Genomic DNA, 13,956 nt, shown 5'->3' with positions numbered 1-13,956 from the left:
TAACCTGGACATTTGAATCTCTGGTGCGGTACCCCTCTTCTTTGGCATAGTGGCAGTAGAGTGAAGAGGGTGAGGAAATAGATCGGGGGGGGGGGGGTGGGGGGGCATTGGTAGCCTATTGATAGGAAGCATTTGTGTTTCCTGGGGCTAAGGGGCGAAATCCACAGTGTAATAGTAGGTAAGGAAGGAAGGAAAATGTGGCTTTGTTTGTTTGTTTGTTTGTTTGTTTTGGTCATTCCATGTAGTTAGAATTGATTGTGAGTTCAGTTTGTCATCACATTGAAGACCTTTGCTAAAGAACGTAAAGGGACAGAATATCAGCTTATTATGGGATGTTTTGTGTGCTGATGTGTTCAAAGGACACAACACATCTCATACATGCAAAATTGCAAGGAGAAGTAAATACTGACCTTTTCTAACATACTCAACACTATATTTCCATCTGTTCAGAAGATTACTTTGGAAGATTTCTATTAAAAAGAAAAGTTATTAATGTCTTACATTATTTGGGTGCTTTCAGTATTTTAGAGATTTTCTTTTTACCATATCATCTTATTTGATTTTTACAGTGATGTGCTCAACAAAAAGGAATAAATCGTTAGCCTGTTTTAAAAACAAACAAAAACAACTATAAACAAACAAATACGGTCTAATAGCTGGTTAGGCAGTGGTGAAACCAGAATTAAGGTTCAGATATCCTGATTTGTACCCCAGTTCAATACCCACACTAGTACTTTTAGATTTTATTTGAGACACAAGAAAAATACGGTATAAATGAGTTTTTTTAAAAAGTTAATATGTAAACCGAAGGATGTAATGAGTTGAGGGGAAATAATGAAATCTTAACCAGTTATATTCCAGGGTAGAATGTAGCCATGGCCAAACATAAGGAGGTTTGATTTTCCATAGCTTCTTTAATTCAATGATATATTGACTGATTGGTTAATTGATTATAGGTCCTATGAGATATTGACCAGTCATTTTAAAAAGCTTTTATTAAATAATTGCTTTATCCTACAGACAGACTAAGGCTGTGTGCCAGGCTGATGCTTAAATAGCTACAACCTGTTAAATGTTTATGATATATCTTGCGTTCTCTGCGTAAGTCATTTACGTGAAGTACTATTATTTGTTTTTTTTTTTTTCACTTAAAATTTTTTTTAAGGTTTATTTATTTTGAGGAACTAGGGGAGATAGAGCATGAGTGGGTGAGGGGCAGCAACAGAGGGAGACACAGAATCTGAAGCAGGTTCCATGCTCTGAGCTGTCAGCACAGAGCCGGATGCAGGCTTGAACCCATGAACTGTGAGATCATGACCTGAGCCGAAGTTGGATGCTTAACCAACTGAGGCACCCAGACGCCCCGTGAAGTACTATTATTATAATGCCCATTTTGAGCTGGATGGCACAGACATTGTGGGGGTTTTGTCCAAAGTCACCCCATATGGCTTAGAACTGGCAGAGCCAGAACTCATCCGGACTGAAACTCAGAAGTGTCTGATTCCCAGCCCCAAGTCCCTAACTGCTACCTTGAACCCCCTTTGATTCTTTCATACAGCATCAGCACCCTGTGTTAATTCAGGGTGCTGTAACAAAGTACTCTAGGTAGAGAGGCTTATAAACAAGAGAAATTTATTTCCTATATTTCTGGAAACTGGAAGTCTGAGGTCAGGGTGCCAGCATAGTCTGCTTCCTCTTGTGAGGGCCTTCCTCCTGGTTGACTTTTCATTGTGTCTTCACAACAAGAATGGCTGAAGGAGGACAAGAGAGCTCTCTGGAGTCTCTCTCATCAGGGAACGAATCCCATTCATGAGGGCTCCACCTCACTACCTAATTACCTACCAAAGGCCATACCTCCAAATAGTACCACTCTGGGATTTGGATCTCAACATAGGTATTTTGGGGGGAGCCACAACCATTCAGTCCTTTGCCTACCCTTTCTTTTCTCTCTAGGACTTCATTTCCCAAGTGTGCGGTGTCAGTGCCCCCTTGGTTAGCAGGATTCTCTATAGTCTATGGAGAATATTATATCCTCTATAACTATAGTCTTCATCAAGAGCTAGCACGTGTCCCTGTTGTTTATCCAAGTTTACCTGTACCGTGTCTTCATTATCTCAGTTAAACATGTGGAAAAGGAGATCTAAAGGATTCTTCTTAAGGTATGACATGAAAATGCATGCTTAATCCCAGGAATGGCAGCATTTAAAAAGACTATCCAAAAGCCTTAATGCAACAGATTAATTGTGAGGGGCTTCCATGTGAGCGATACACTGGGAGAGGAGGATGTTTGTATTCTCTCCAAAGTCTTGTCGTAAAAGCATTTGGTGCCTGACTCTTCCTGTCCCTGGGCACCAGTATATGTAAAATTCAACCTTTACCCTCCCCATAGCTTTTGCTTGCCCTCATTACCATTCTTCTGTCTTGGCAGAAATGTTTCTGATGCTCTGTCATACTGATATGCATGGACTTCCCTCGCATCTGGCTGTTACATGTAACCAATTACATTACACGGTTGGCATTTCGACAAAGGTGTGAGTATCTGCCACCCCAGATTAAGATAGGAATAGTTGACTATGGCACATGTCATAAAGCAGCCTGACTCTTCTTAAAATGACACGAATCTTCATGATGGCACTATCTTTATTCACAGCTGTCAATTAAGGCTTTAGAATTAAAAAAAAAAAAAAAAAAATTAACCCTATCCTAGGCATGGTCAATATATTTGGGATTTTGAGAGGTATTTGATTTCTTGGTTTGGGGTATTTAGAAACAGATGTTATTATTTTTTTTTTAATGTGCAAAATATAAACAGTGTTTGTATTTTCAGATAATAAGGAATTCCCATTTCTTTTTGTGTAATAGAGGCAAAAATGTTTGCTTTTTGCTTTGCCTAGACAGTTTTTCTCATTTCCTTGGACATGGGAAATGGATTTGTTGTAGGGCTTTTGTTGGACCCATGTCTGCCTCTCTAGAGTACAGTACTTGGCTCCTCAAGAAATATATTCATTTTTGTGTTATAAATCCAAAGACTTACTAAACTTGTTCTGTAAAATGTATCTGATGACACAGTGGAGAATTCATTGGATTAAAACATCTAAGGCATTATACAATGGCAATAAATTGTAACATGGCCCACAATTGTAAGCAAACAAAGAAAAATAATAACAATTTTAACATCTATACACTGCACCAGAATGAATAATAGGCTGTTTGGATTATTTTTTATTATTGGCTAATTTGAGATGGATACTATTTTTCTATAAAGGAGATCTGAGTGAATGGATAAAAATAGAAAGCCCAAATAAAGGTGTTTAACTTTGACCTTGATTCAATTTTGCTTTGTAACGTCTAGCAATTAATTCTCAGTGGTGCTAGATTTCAAAGGGTATCAACAGACCACCTTTCCATGCATAGAAGCATCTGCATGTAATTGATTTGGGCTGCATTTTTTAAGATAGTTGACTTGCTTGAAATAATACTAAAGGACCACCAGTGAGCAATTCGGATTCAACTCGTGTGCTTTTGTGAGTCAGGTTCAAATAAACTGGATTTGACCTTAACCACTAACCCCTGAAAAAGGGGCTGGCAGTCATCACAGTGAATGCCATCCAATTATGTATAAAAATTGATATGAGTCCTCTCTTCCTCTGAGCTGCCTGGGGAGCTAGCAGCCATCTCCTGCTTGGCACCATGGCTGCCCTCAGACCTCTGGTGAAGCCCAAGATCATTAAAAAGAGGACCAAGAGGGACGCCTGGCTGGCTCACTTGGTAGAGCTTGCGACTCTTGATCTTGGGGTTGTGAATTCGAGCCCCATGTTGGGGATAGAGCTTAATTAAAAATAAAATATTTTACTTAATTAAATACATGAAAAGAGGACCAAGTAGTTCATCCAGCACCAGTCAGACCAATATGTCAGACTCAAGCGCAACTGGTGGAACCCCAGAGATGTTGATAACAGCGTGTGCGGAAGAGTTGAGGGCCAGATCTTAATACCCAACATTGGTTAAGGGAGCAACAGGAGAACAAAGCACATGCTGCCCAGTGGCTTCTGGAAGTTCCTAGTCCACCATGTTAAGGAGCTTGAAGTGCTGCTGATGTGCAGCAAATCTTCCTGTGCAGAGACTGTTCACAGTGTCTCCTCCAAGAACCGCAGAGCCATTGTGGAAAGAGCAGCCCAGTTGGCCATCAGGGTCGCCAGTCCCAATGCCAGGCTGCACAGCAAAGAAAATGAATAAACAGCTTCTGTGCATGTTGTACTTGTATTAGTAATATCATGACACTATTACAAAAATGATATGAGTCTTTTGAATTGGAAATTGACCTCTATACCTAAAACCTCTTTTTGAAAACTTGCTTACTCCCTCTATTTTCCTGTTTCACCAGCTGTAAACTGAGGACAGAAACATTTACCACTGCCTCCCTGTGTTGGAGGATTAATGAGCTAATATTTGTAAAGTGCTTTGAAGATAAAAGTGCCAGCTATTATTATTACTAATAAACCATTTTTCTCCACTGTAATTTTGGACAGCAGCCATTAAAAACTCATTACTGTATTTAACAGTAAAACAATCTGCTACAGCCCTGTATTTACTGCCTCAATTAAGCATGCATTCCACTTCCTTGGCCCCTCAAAATTCAGAGCTGATGAGGACGGACAGAAAGGTGTATGTTGTTATTTCCCAAGTTCATTTAAATAATGGGTTTAACAAACTGGATGCTTATAGTGGAGAGTAGGTTGATGGTTTCTGCTGAAAACCAGACTATGTCCTTAATGGGAGGCTAATTTGGCTGTGCATTTGGTTCTGTGCCCTATGAAGGGAATGGAGTGCCTGCTTCTGGGTTTTTATTCAACTGGATTCACATCACGTTTACTGCCTTTGAAGATTGTATTCCAGTGTCCTTAGGGTTGTTTCAAACTGGTTCCATGAATGAAGTACGTTTATTTGAGTAGTCGTCCGTGTGTGTGCACACATGGTGGAGAGCAGGCCAGGGTGTGTGCTGTTTATGACTGATCCTAAAAATGAAGTCGAAAACTGAAGTAACGATGCAGCTACTTCCAGTCCACAAATACTGAAAAATAAAAATGGAGGTCTGGAATTATGCAGAGCAGTTCATTAATTTGTAATTAGCGTGTTGTATTAAATTTCTTCAATACTAATTTATTTTGATCTATGTAGATGTCCTAAAATACTGAAGGGCATTTCTCACCTGTTGCCAAAACGATGCTCGTTTTCCCCTATGCTGTTGTTCTACTGCAGATAAGAGTAAGAGATTTAAAATAAATTAGTGATTAGAATGACAAGTAAATTTGAAGTGTACTCAATAGCTACCTCCAGTGTCTAAATCCTAAACTAATATCTAAAAGTTGAATGAAGAGGCCTCATAGCAACCGAAATTCACTGAATTCACCACAAGCATTTTCGTATGGAAAGACCTGTCTCAGTGACTACTTACTCTTAATTTAGAACCATTCTAATAAGCATAACGCTCTGTTTTATTTTAGTGGATGACACATATACACTGCAAGTTAGAACAGATGATGGAAATTTTGCAGATTCGTTCACAGACAAAAGAAGTTAGAGCTAGCATGTCCTCAGCAAGGGAGGAGAATGGAGAGGCTGGAAAAAGGCAACTCAAATCATGATGGCTCTATGTGTGATCCTGAGTCATTAAGAAGTTACTACAAAGTAGTTTAAACTAAAAAATATTTTGGTATATCACCTATAGGTATATAAATCGTTAATTTGAAAACATGTGAAATCATCTTTCATACTGACCTGCTTAAGAATGTTACATATAAATACAAAACAGGATTATTAAATTCCCCAAACCTCTTACAAGATGTTCTTCTAGAAGCAAGGCACTAATAACTGTCCAAGGTACTATCGTTTGGAGATAAGATTTTGCACTGCAAGCGTGTCATAATGTATTTTTTTTTTTGTTACTATCACTTAGGGAGGCCATGCTTTGTAAATACTATCACCATTCCATTGACTTCTGAAATTGAGCTCATGCTATTTTCATCATTTATTTTTGTTGAATTGTGCATGGGGAATTCACCATATGGCTTTAAACTGTTTAAGACCTCAGTAGGAATGTGCTTTGCATATGAGATTCTTGGGGGAAATACACAAGTTGCTTATCGTTTGGAAGAAAAGTACCTGGAGACTTATGTGTAGCTAAGAGGGAAAATGATGAAAAATTAGTTTGAATTGTGACTATGTAGCAATTTATGTAAAATGTAAAGGGACACTGTCGGGTTATCTTTTGGCACATTATTAACCCGTAACTTAAACATCAATTTTATAAATTGCTTTTGTGGGTCATGCTTTTGTGGATTAGGAACTCAGGGAGGGCTAAGGTGGTGACCTACCTGGTGACAACCGGGGTGACATGGTGTTCAGATGGTGGCTTGGCCGGGCTTCCCTAGTGGCCCCAAGATGGCCTCACTTGCATGTCTGGTGTTATGCACATTCAAGCAGAACTGAGTTCAATTGGGCCCCTCTTTGACCTCTGTTTCTTTTCATGTAGCACATGGTCATTCCTCCGGTCTCTCAAGTAGGTCATTAGACTTCGCACATGAAGGCTCAGAGCTCCACAAGTCCAAGTTAGAAGATTGTTGGTTCTTGTAAAGACTAGGCCTGAAGCAGGTTCAGCCTCCCTTCCACTGTAGTCCAAACAATCAAACACCAGTCTCTGTAATAAGAGAATTCTCTTTAATAAGAGAATTATTAAACCCACTGTGATACCATTTACTCACCACATGACTGATACCAAAGTGGAAGAAAACATGGAACAGGTGGAACAACGCTGTGCCCCAAAGGGACACTCCTTTCTCTTCCTACTTCCTAGATCTGTTAACCACAGGAGAACACACGACTTTGAGAGAAGGGAATGTGACAGGAGAGTGAACTTTGGCTAGCCAGAGGCCCCCGTGCCTGGACGGAGAGAGAATAGAAGTGAGAGGCTGTGCGGCGAGTTAGGTGAGGACACTTCAGGCTCAGATTCCTTAGTGGGATGGGCTTTTCTGATGCTCTGTATCTGTCATCTGTTTGCATTTATCCTAACTCTTTTCCATTCATCTTGGAAGTGGGTTGACCTCAGGAAAACTAAGGGTACCCCAGCAGAGTCAGAAGGGCCATGGTGAAACTCAAATGCTAGGAAACAGGGAGTTGACTACTTAGATTGCACAAGGCACTAGGCTTGAGGAGGGATGGAAAAGAGCCTCTCCGTTTCCTTCTATTTATCTGTCATAGCCTCTAACAAAAAAGGAAGCAGGCTTCATGCACCAAAATGATGATTGTGCATTTGGCTTCAGCCTTTCTTTACCTGTAACTTCCAGAAGCAGGATTGTAATGGAAAGGGGACTAACAGGTGACAAATACTAACATTATTCTCCTATCTTCCTGCAGTGCTTTGCGAGCGCAGAGCAAGAAGCAGGTCAAGAATATACAGCAAGGGAGCTGTCTTGGGCTGTTTCTTTCTCTTCAAATGCTCACGGATAATGGATGGAGAACAACTACTGCGGTGCCTGATACGGGTTCAATTTGTGTTCTCAATGCCTCTACTTCTGTCTTTCCTCACACCCTCCCATCATATTCTTCCTGCTATGGCATGCCATTTTTCTCTCAGTGCTTGGGAGCCATGCATACTATTATTCTTCCACCTCTGTTACATTATCCCACCCTTCTGATAAACATGAGTGGATGTTTTTCTCCTGCAGTCTTGCCAAAAGCACTTACAGAGTATTGCACTATATTTGTCATATTTCAAAAACTCTTTCAGCAGGCAAAATGCAATATATGTAACTCTAAAGTGCTATGGTATGGTGAATTTAATTCTATATTGCTAATGTTGGCAATTGCCTTTAAATAAGAGACACACATAGATATGATTTAATGTGACGTTTATAAAAACAAGGTGCTTAAGCAAGGTGGGTATTAATCCTGTTCAGAGAGGTTAAAGGAACTCATGTTGTCTGATTTTGTCTTAAGGTATTGCAATGACAAATCGTTTAGCCATTGATAAAATGTTTCCTTGTTCAGAGAATGTAAGTTTTTAGATGATACAACCTGTAAAGTCGTATTAAAAACTGTTGGGACTGTTGAAACACAGGCAATCCTCAGAATTTTTCTGTGGTTTCTTTTGGTCTAGCAAAATACATTTTTACTATAGCAAAGAGCACCTCTTGGCCAGTCTTGCTTTAGCAGTTTTCCATCTGTCCTGTGCATCCTTTCTCTACTTTTAACTGACCACAAAGCCTGCTTCACCTTTCTCCTTGACACACTGAGACTTATTTCTCATGAACTATTCTAGATAGTTCCTTGTTCAGCTTTTGAATCATTAGACCACTACAGCCTCCCTCTCCCTGGATTTCTGCCTTTTGTAACTATTCTTGTCCACTAAGGTCTAAATGTCACTGTTAAAATCCCCTTTCTCGCTTGTCACTTTGACCATGATGTCACTTACTTCCCGAAAATTTCCCCTCGCTCCCCACTACTTTGCAGGCCAAGTAACTGTCACACTTGGTTTCCACATTCAGCCGGACTCAGCCTTCATTATTCCCTTCTACTTTCCTGTATCCTTAGAGACCTGTCCTTTTACCCAATAGCTTGCTGTTCCTGCCTTCTTAGCACTCCTGTCTTCCCAGATAGATTTCCTGCTGTTCTTTCTTCTTGTAATAACCGGTCACTCATTCATCTCCCATTCTCTGAGACTCCCTGAAATACACCATCTTCAGTATTTTTGTCATAATTTACTTACATTTTTAACGGCACATTAAAAAAAATATGTTGCCTTAAGCTGGAGGTTTTATTTCATTACTGTAAATGAAACCCCAGTGTCAGTGGGAAACAAGAGAGGTAACTACAAATGTTAAAACTATGAAAACAGTCCAAGGTCATTAAATGCTAGCTAGATAGTGTTGCCTGCCGATGGTTCCGGGTTGCCTCCATAAAATAGCAAGATTAGTAAAGTTAGTGTTGTTAGTGTTATATTAGGACCTCCTGGAGACTCCTACTTTTTTGTACAGTCAAAAGGATTACAAGAGACTGCAAAGGGGATGTTCACTTAGATCATCCCAAAGGACTTCTTAAGATCACCGCAGGACTGAGAACAGTGTCTGGGACATGCAGCCCAATTCAAGGAGGGTGAAGACATCCCTTAGAAAAACTCAACACACTTCTATGCCTTTATCCTATGAGGTTCCTGCATTTAACCATTAGATGAAAATTTGTGAAGTTCTTGCAGTGTGAAAATCTCTCTGCTGGATGGATGAATTCCAAGATGAATCAGATACAGTAGGTGGCCTGAAGATGCTTGCAGTTACCACTGAATATATGTCCACAAAATAGTATTAGTGTTAACATCTATGCGGTTTTTGCAGTCTGACACTCTGAAATGTTACAAACCTCCAGTATAATTAAGGACATGTACTCAAGTACAATGTAAAATAGAGGACCAAAAATGCCACAAGGAATGTATAGACAGTATATGATCAGAACAGGAAAGATTACTTCCAGTTTATGCACTATTAAAAGTGCCAGGGAAGAGGTAGGATTTGAAAGACAAGGAAGAAATTCCATTGAAATTACCATTTCTCTGTAGCAAAATAAATGTGCAAGCCCTAATTAATGAGCAATTAATTTTTAGCAGGATTTATTACACTGTAATCTTGTGCTGTTAGAGAAAACCTTCTTGTGTGATAAAATGTGATTTGATTACCTTTCTCAAGTTCTGAAAGGCTTATTTATCCATGTATTATATAAAACAGGAGCCCTCCCTAATTTGGCATAGGCTTAGAGAAAGCCACACCGAGGTGGAAGATGGGTACCTTCACCGTATTTCTATTTTAGGGAGCCAACCTAATACCTGCTTGATTGGGAAGTCAGGGGATATGGACATCCAGAGCCATCATAGGGATGTTTGAGTCCTATGACCTTGGGATGTGCTTTTCAATTCTGAGGTGACCAGGAAATCAGAGGTTCCCAGCAGAAAAGCACAGCACTTCCCTGGCTATTCAGGTGCATTAATTTCTCCTTTATGTCTCAGCGCGCTGCCGACTCTGTGCTCTGTGGTCCCTTCTAGGACCTAGTTCTCAGTCCTAGAAGGTCAGATAATGCAGAGAAGGCTGTCGTGTGGTTGGTTCTCTAGACTTAATATGCTTGTGAAATGAAGAAAAGGGAAAAAATAAAGGAAAGTAATGATATGGTCATCAAATATTAAGAGCTGATGATGAAATACCAGGATTTTTTAAATTGTTTGTGTAATAGTCATCCATTTTTCAAGTGAAAATATTTTGTGCTTTTCTTAGAGACTTGAGCCCATGTGGTACATTACAAATATCACTTCTAAAATTTTTTTCATTTAACAATTTTTAAAGTTTTATTAATTTCAGTAATCTCTAAACCCAACATGGGCTTTGAACTCATGACCCCCCAAGATCAAGAGTTGCATGTTCTTCAGACTGAGGCAGCCAGGCACCCCTCCTTTTTGTTTGCTTATTAGCCATACTAACACTTACATAATTGACTTCTTGAATCTTTTATATATTGCATTTTAATTACATCAGTAATTTCACTTTTTAAAAAAGGTAGGGAAATGAATATCCACAGTATTACTCAGTGATGAATGTTCTTGCTTCCGATAGCATCTTGTATAATGCATTCTTCTCTTTCATTACTGTGGGTATTTCATTAATACCTAGAAATACAGAAAATATAACTTTTTAAAGTTCAGTAGGAGAAAGCATAGTGTGTTAGTAGAGTTGAAAAAGCAATAGTTGCAGTGATATGAAATATCCTGGCTTTATTTTCTGAACTTACTCCTTACAAATGTTAATCATGTGCACCTAGTCAGTAACAGTGACAAGGCATATAGACAGAGACTATAAAGTTGAGAATTTGAACACGTAGCGTGTGTTCATATACATAACATACATGTACATAACTGCTCTTTTGTAAATCTACATAACCTCACTTATGCTGAATTCACTGTCTTAGGCTCTGCTTTCTCAGCAAGCATGTATCAGCAAAATGAAAACCTTGTAAAATTGTCATGGATTAGCTTATACCACTGTATGTTAAGTGCGAAAAGTGACATTTATTTCTCGGCCTCATACTAAGTGACTAATTATAAAACCTTGCTGTGCATTGAAGCGTAACTCTCAAAAGCTTTACAACTTGACTTTTGACAAGGATGCCATTGCCATCTATTGAAATGATGTGATAGTGAAGTTTACTTGCATTCGCCATTTTATGAATTAGAAGTTTTGTTTTTGTTTTTGTTTTTGTTTTTTTTTTTTACTTTCCGCATTTCTACTCATTTTTTATTTATTTGGCTCCATGAAATAGTCACCTTCATCATATTTGTCAACTTCCAGCCTAAAGCTTTGGAAATTGGTATAATGAATGTTCTAAATGGGCATAAATGTCTTTAGAGATATTTTAACCCCCAAGAATGTGAGATCTGAGTCCTACCTGCCAAAATATGGCAGAAAATATAAACAAAAAATTATGTTTAAAAAAATACCCCTGTATTTAGAGGAATAATACTAATCAGATAGTATTTTAAGACTCAGGAGTGCTTGGCTGGTTCATTCACTGGAGCATGTGACTCATGATCTCAGGGTTGTGAGTTCAAGCCCTATGTTGAGTGTAGAGATTACTTAAAAATAAAATTTTTAAAATACATAAAGAAAAATCCATGACTAATGGTACTGTTTTGAATTGAGGTATTGTGGGGAAAATAGTATTACTGGAGCTTGAAGCTTTGGCTCTTTGAGGGTGTATGGCAGAATAATTGTAAAAACTGCAGTTTGTTTTTATTGATCTGTTTTGAATCCACAGTTGACTTTTCTATATGACAGTTGAAAAGAATCTTCTTACTTTTTGTGTATTCTTTTTAAAGTGTCCATGAGAAGGATGAAAATGAATACTCTGGTAAAGCAGTTGAGAGTGAATTGTGAAATAATGTACCAGAATAGCCTCTGTACCCTAAGATAGTCAACATATAACAGATCTTTCCATAAATAAACATAAAATAGTTTGTGCTGATAGATGCCTGGAATAGTAAGATGTGGATTTACCAGAAGCGTTGGAACTTCATATTTCTCTATGACTCTTAACTGACCATAGGTATCGACAATATATTTGGGAGGCTTATTTCTCCAATAGGCATAAGATGCCATTGGACACTCAAGGAACACTGCTGGAGGCAACCTTTGACATTGACAAAGTGGAACATTTGGGAAAGGATTGCTAAATACGGCGATTCATACCCAGAAAACTAGCATTTTCCCATTTGCTAGCATTTTCCTAATTTGGCAGTGGTTTCCAGATGCCACACCCAGATCTCTCTCTCTTTTTTTTTTTTTTTTTTAGCAATGTTGATTTATGGAAATGTTTTGATAGAGGCTTAAAAGCTAACACCAAATTCAGCAGTGCAGAAAGACTCCAAATCATATTCTTCTTTTTTGTCAATATTTTCACTAGGGCAATGTCAGATATTAAATCACCTAGAATTAGTTATGTGCCATTTCAGCAACCTTTTGTGCGCAATCTGCTCCAACCCGTTTGTGCTGATTAGCAGTTTAAAAAGTCTGCAGAGGAAGGGAATTTTCAGTAGCTTCCCCGCCCCCCGCCCCCCCCCCCCCCCCCCCCCCCCCCGGCCCTGTGTGCACTGGGGAAGGAATTACCTTCTGTGCAACTCCTGAATAATTTTGTTGACCAGATTCATGCTAGAAAAGAACAGTATCAGAAAAAATTTACCTACATATGGGTCTGAAGCTATGCTCCCAGATATAAGAGAGGGAAAGAACCAGTGACTCGAAGTGAAGTGTGTGTGTGTGTAGTTCTGACTCCAAGGAGTCATTCATTCATTCATCAAATATTTATTGAGCTGTTTATAAATCCCAGGCACCGTGGTAAGCATTAAAATGAAGATAAATTCCCTGCCTTCCAGAGTCTACCATTACTGAGAATGTCAGCCAATAAATAAGTAAACAAATAAAATCATTAGAGGAAAGAAACAAAGGATTATGATAGAGAAAAATGAAAGGAGGAACTTACTTTTAGAAAGGCTTTTCTGAGAAGGTGACTTTCAATCCGAGCCAGAAGGGGAAGAAGGCAAACAGGAAAAAAGCCAGGAGAGCAGGGTTCCAGGCAGAGGGGCAGGGAGCGGAAAGGCGCTGTGGAAGGCAGGAATTTGGCATGGTGTAGAGCTGACAGAAGGCTAGAAGCTGGAGTGCAGGGAGCTTGGGAGAGATTGGCAAAGGTAAGGTTAGGGCAGATCCTGTGAGGCTTTACAGGTCATGGATAAGAATATGAATTTAAAGCACACTGTAGGAACTTCAAAGGAATCCAAGCAGTTCAAGCAAGTTGATCTGATTTATGTTTGTAAAAAAATCACTTTAGCTGTTGCATGAGGAGTGGATTGCAACAGAGAGCAGGACCAGTTGGTATTCCACTTGGGGAATGAGAACAACTTGGACTTGAACTAGGGTGTGATAAAGGGGATTTGTGAGACTGTTTATTGTACTTTTAATAAGATGATATGGGTGGTTTGGGGATTGTTGTGAGAAATAGCACACAGCCCCTGCAGGCAGGAAACCTACATAGGAAACAACCAAAGAATATGGGGTTGTGAGAAGAAGAGGTTTAAGATACGTGTTTCCATGCTGCCTGGTAGTGGAGGGATTCGGATGAGCCTCAGGAGGGCTCAGGGCTGGGGTGAGTGACATTTAGTGAGCTTCTGGTCTGAAAGAGGGCATGCACAGCTGAAAGAATGTGTGTGTGCTCCACCGGGGGAACCTGCTCATTAATTCTTACAGCAGTTTTGTGTTGGGTATGGAAGATGAAAGACATTTTCCATTCAATTATTGATCATAAGCATGATGTGGTTTGATTAAAATGGAAAGATAATTGTATCAAATAGAATTTGGTTATCTTTTTCCCCCC

General features: G+C 39.3%; 2 protein-coding genes, 1 long non-coding RNA gene and 1 pseudogene across 4 annotated transcripts in view; 3 read left to right on the top strand and 1 right to left on the bottom strand.

Annotated features, from left to right (window-relative positions):
- CHL1 (cell adhesion molecule L1 like) overlaps window positions 1-13,956 on the top strand; it is a 201,244-nt gene that overhangs the window by 7,392 nt on the left and 179,896 nt on the right. The window lies entirely within an intron of this gene.
- The window catches only part of LOC147583498 (uncharacterized), a 50,433-nt gene that overhangs the window by 7,701 nt on the left and 28,776 nt on the right, over window positions 1-13,956 (top strand). The window lies entirely within an intron of this gene.
- On the top strand, window positions 135-5,295 carry LOC112858549 (large ribosomal subunit protein eL32-like; annotated as a pseudogene).
- LOC147583499 (uncharacterized) lies at window positions 10,533-13,333 on the bottom strand. The gene is made up of 2 exons (XR_015248278.1): window positions 13,069-13,333; window positions 10,533-10,702 (listed from the first exon to the last, which is right to left on the bottom strand). It is a non-coding gene; the product is annotated as an uncharacterized LOC147583499 (long non-coding RNA).

Source organism: Puma concolor, chromosome A2 (assembly GCF_028749965.1).
Source record: "Puma concolor isolate L17-30 chromosome A2, mPumCon1.1.hap2, whole genome shotgun sequence".
NCBI lineage: Eukaryota > Metazoa > Chordata > Mammalia > Carnivora > Felidae > Puma > Puma concolor.
Note: the sequence above shows the minus strand (reverse complement) of the source record. Positions and strands in the feature narration are given on the sequence as shown.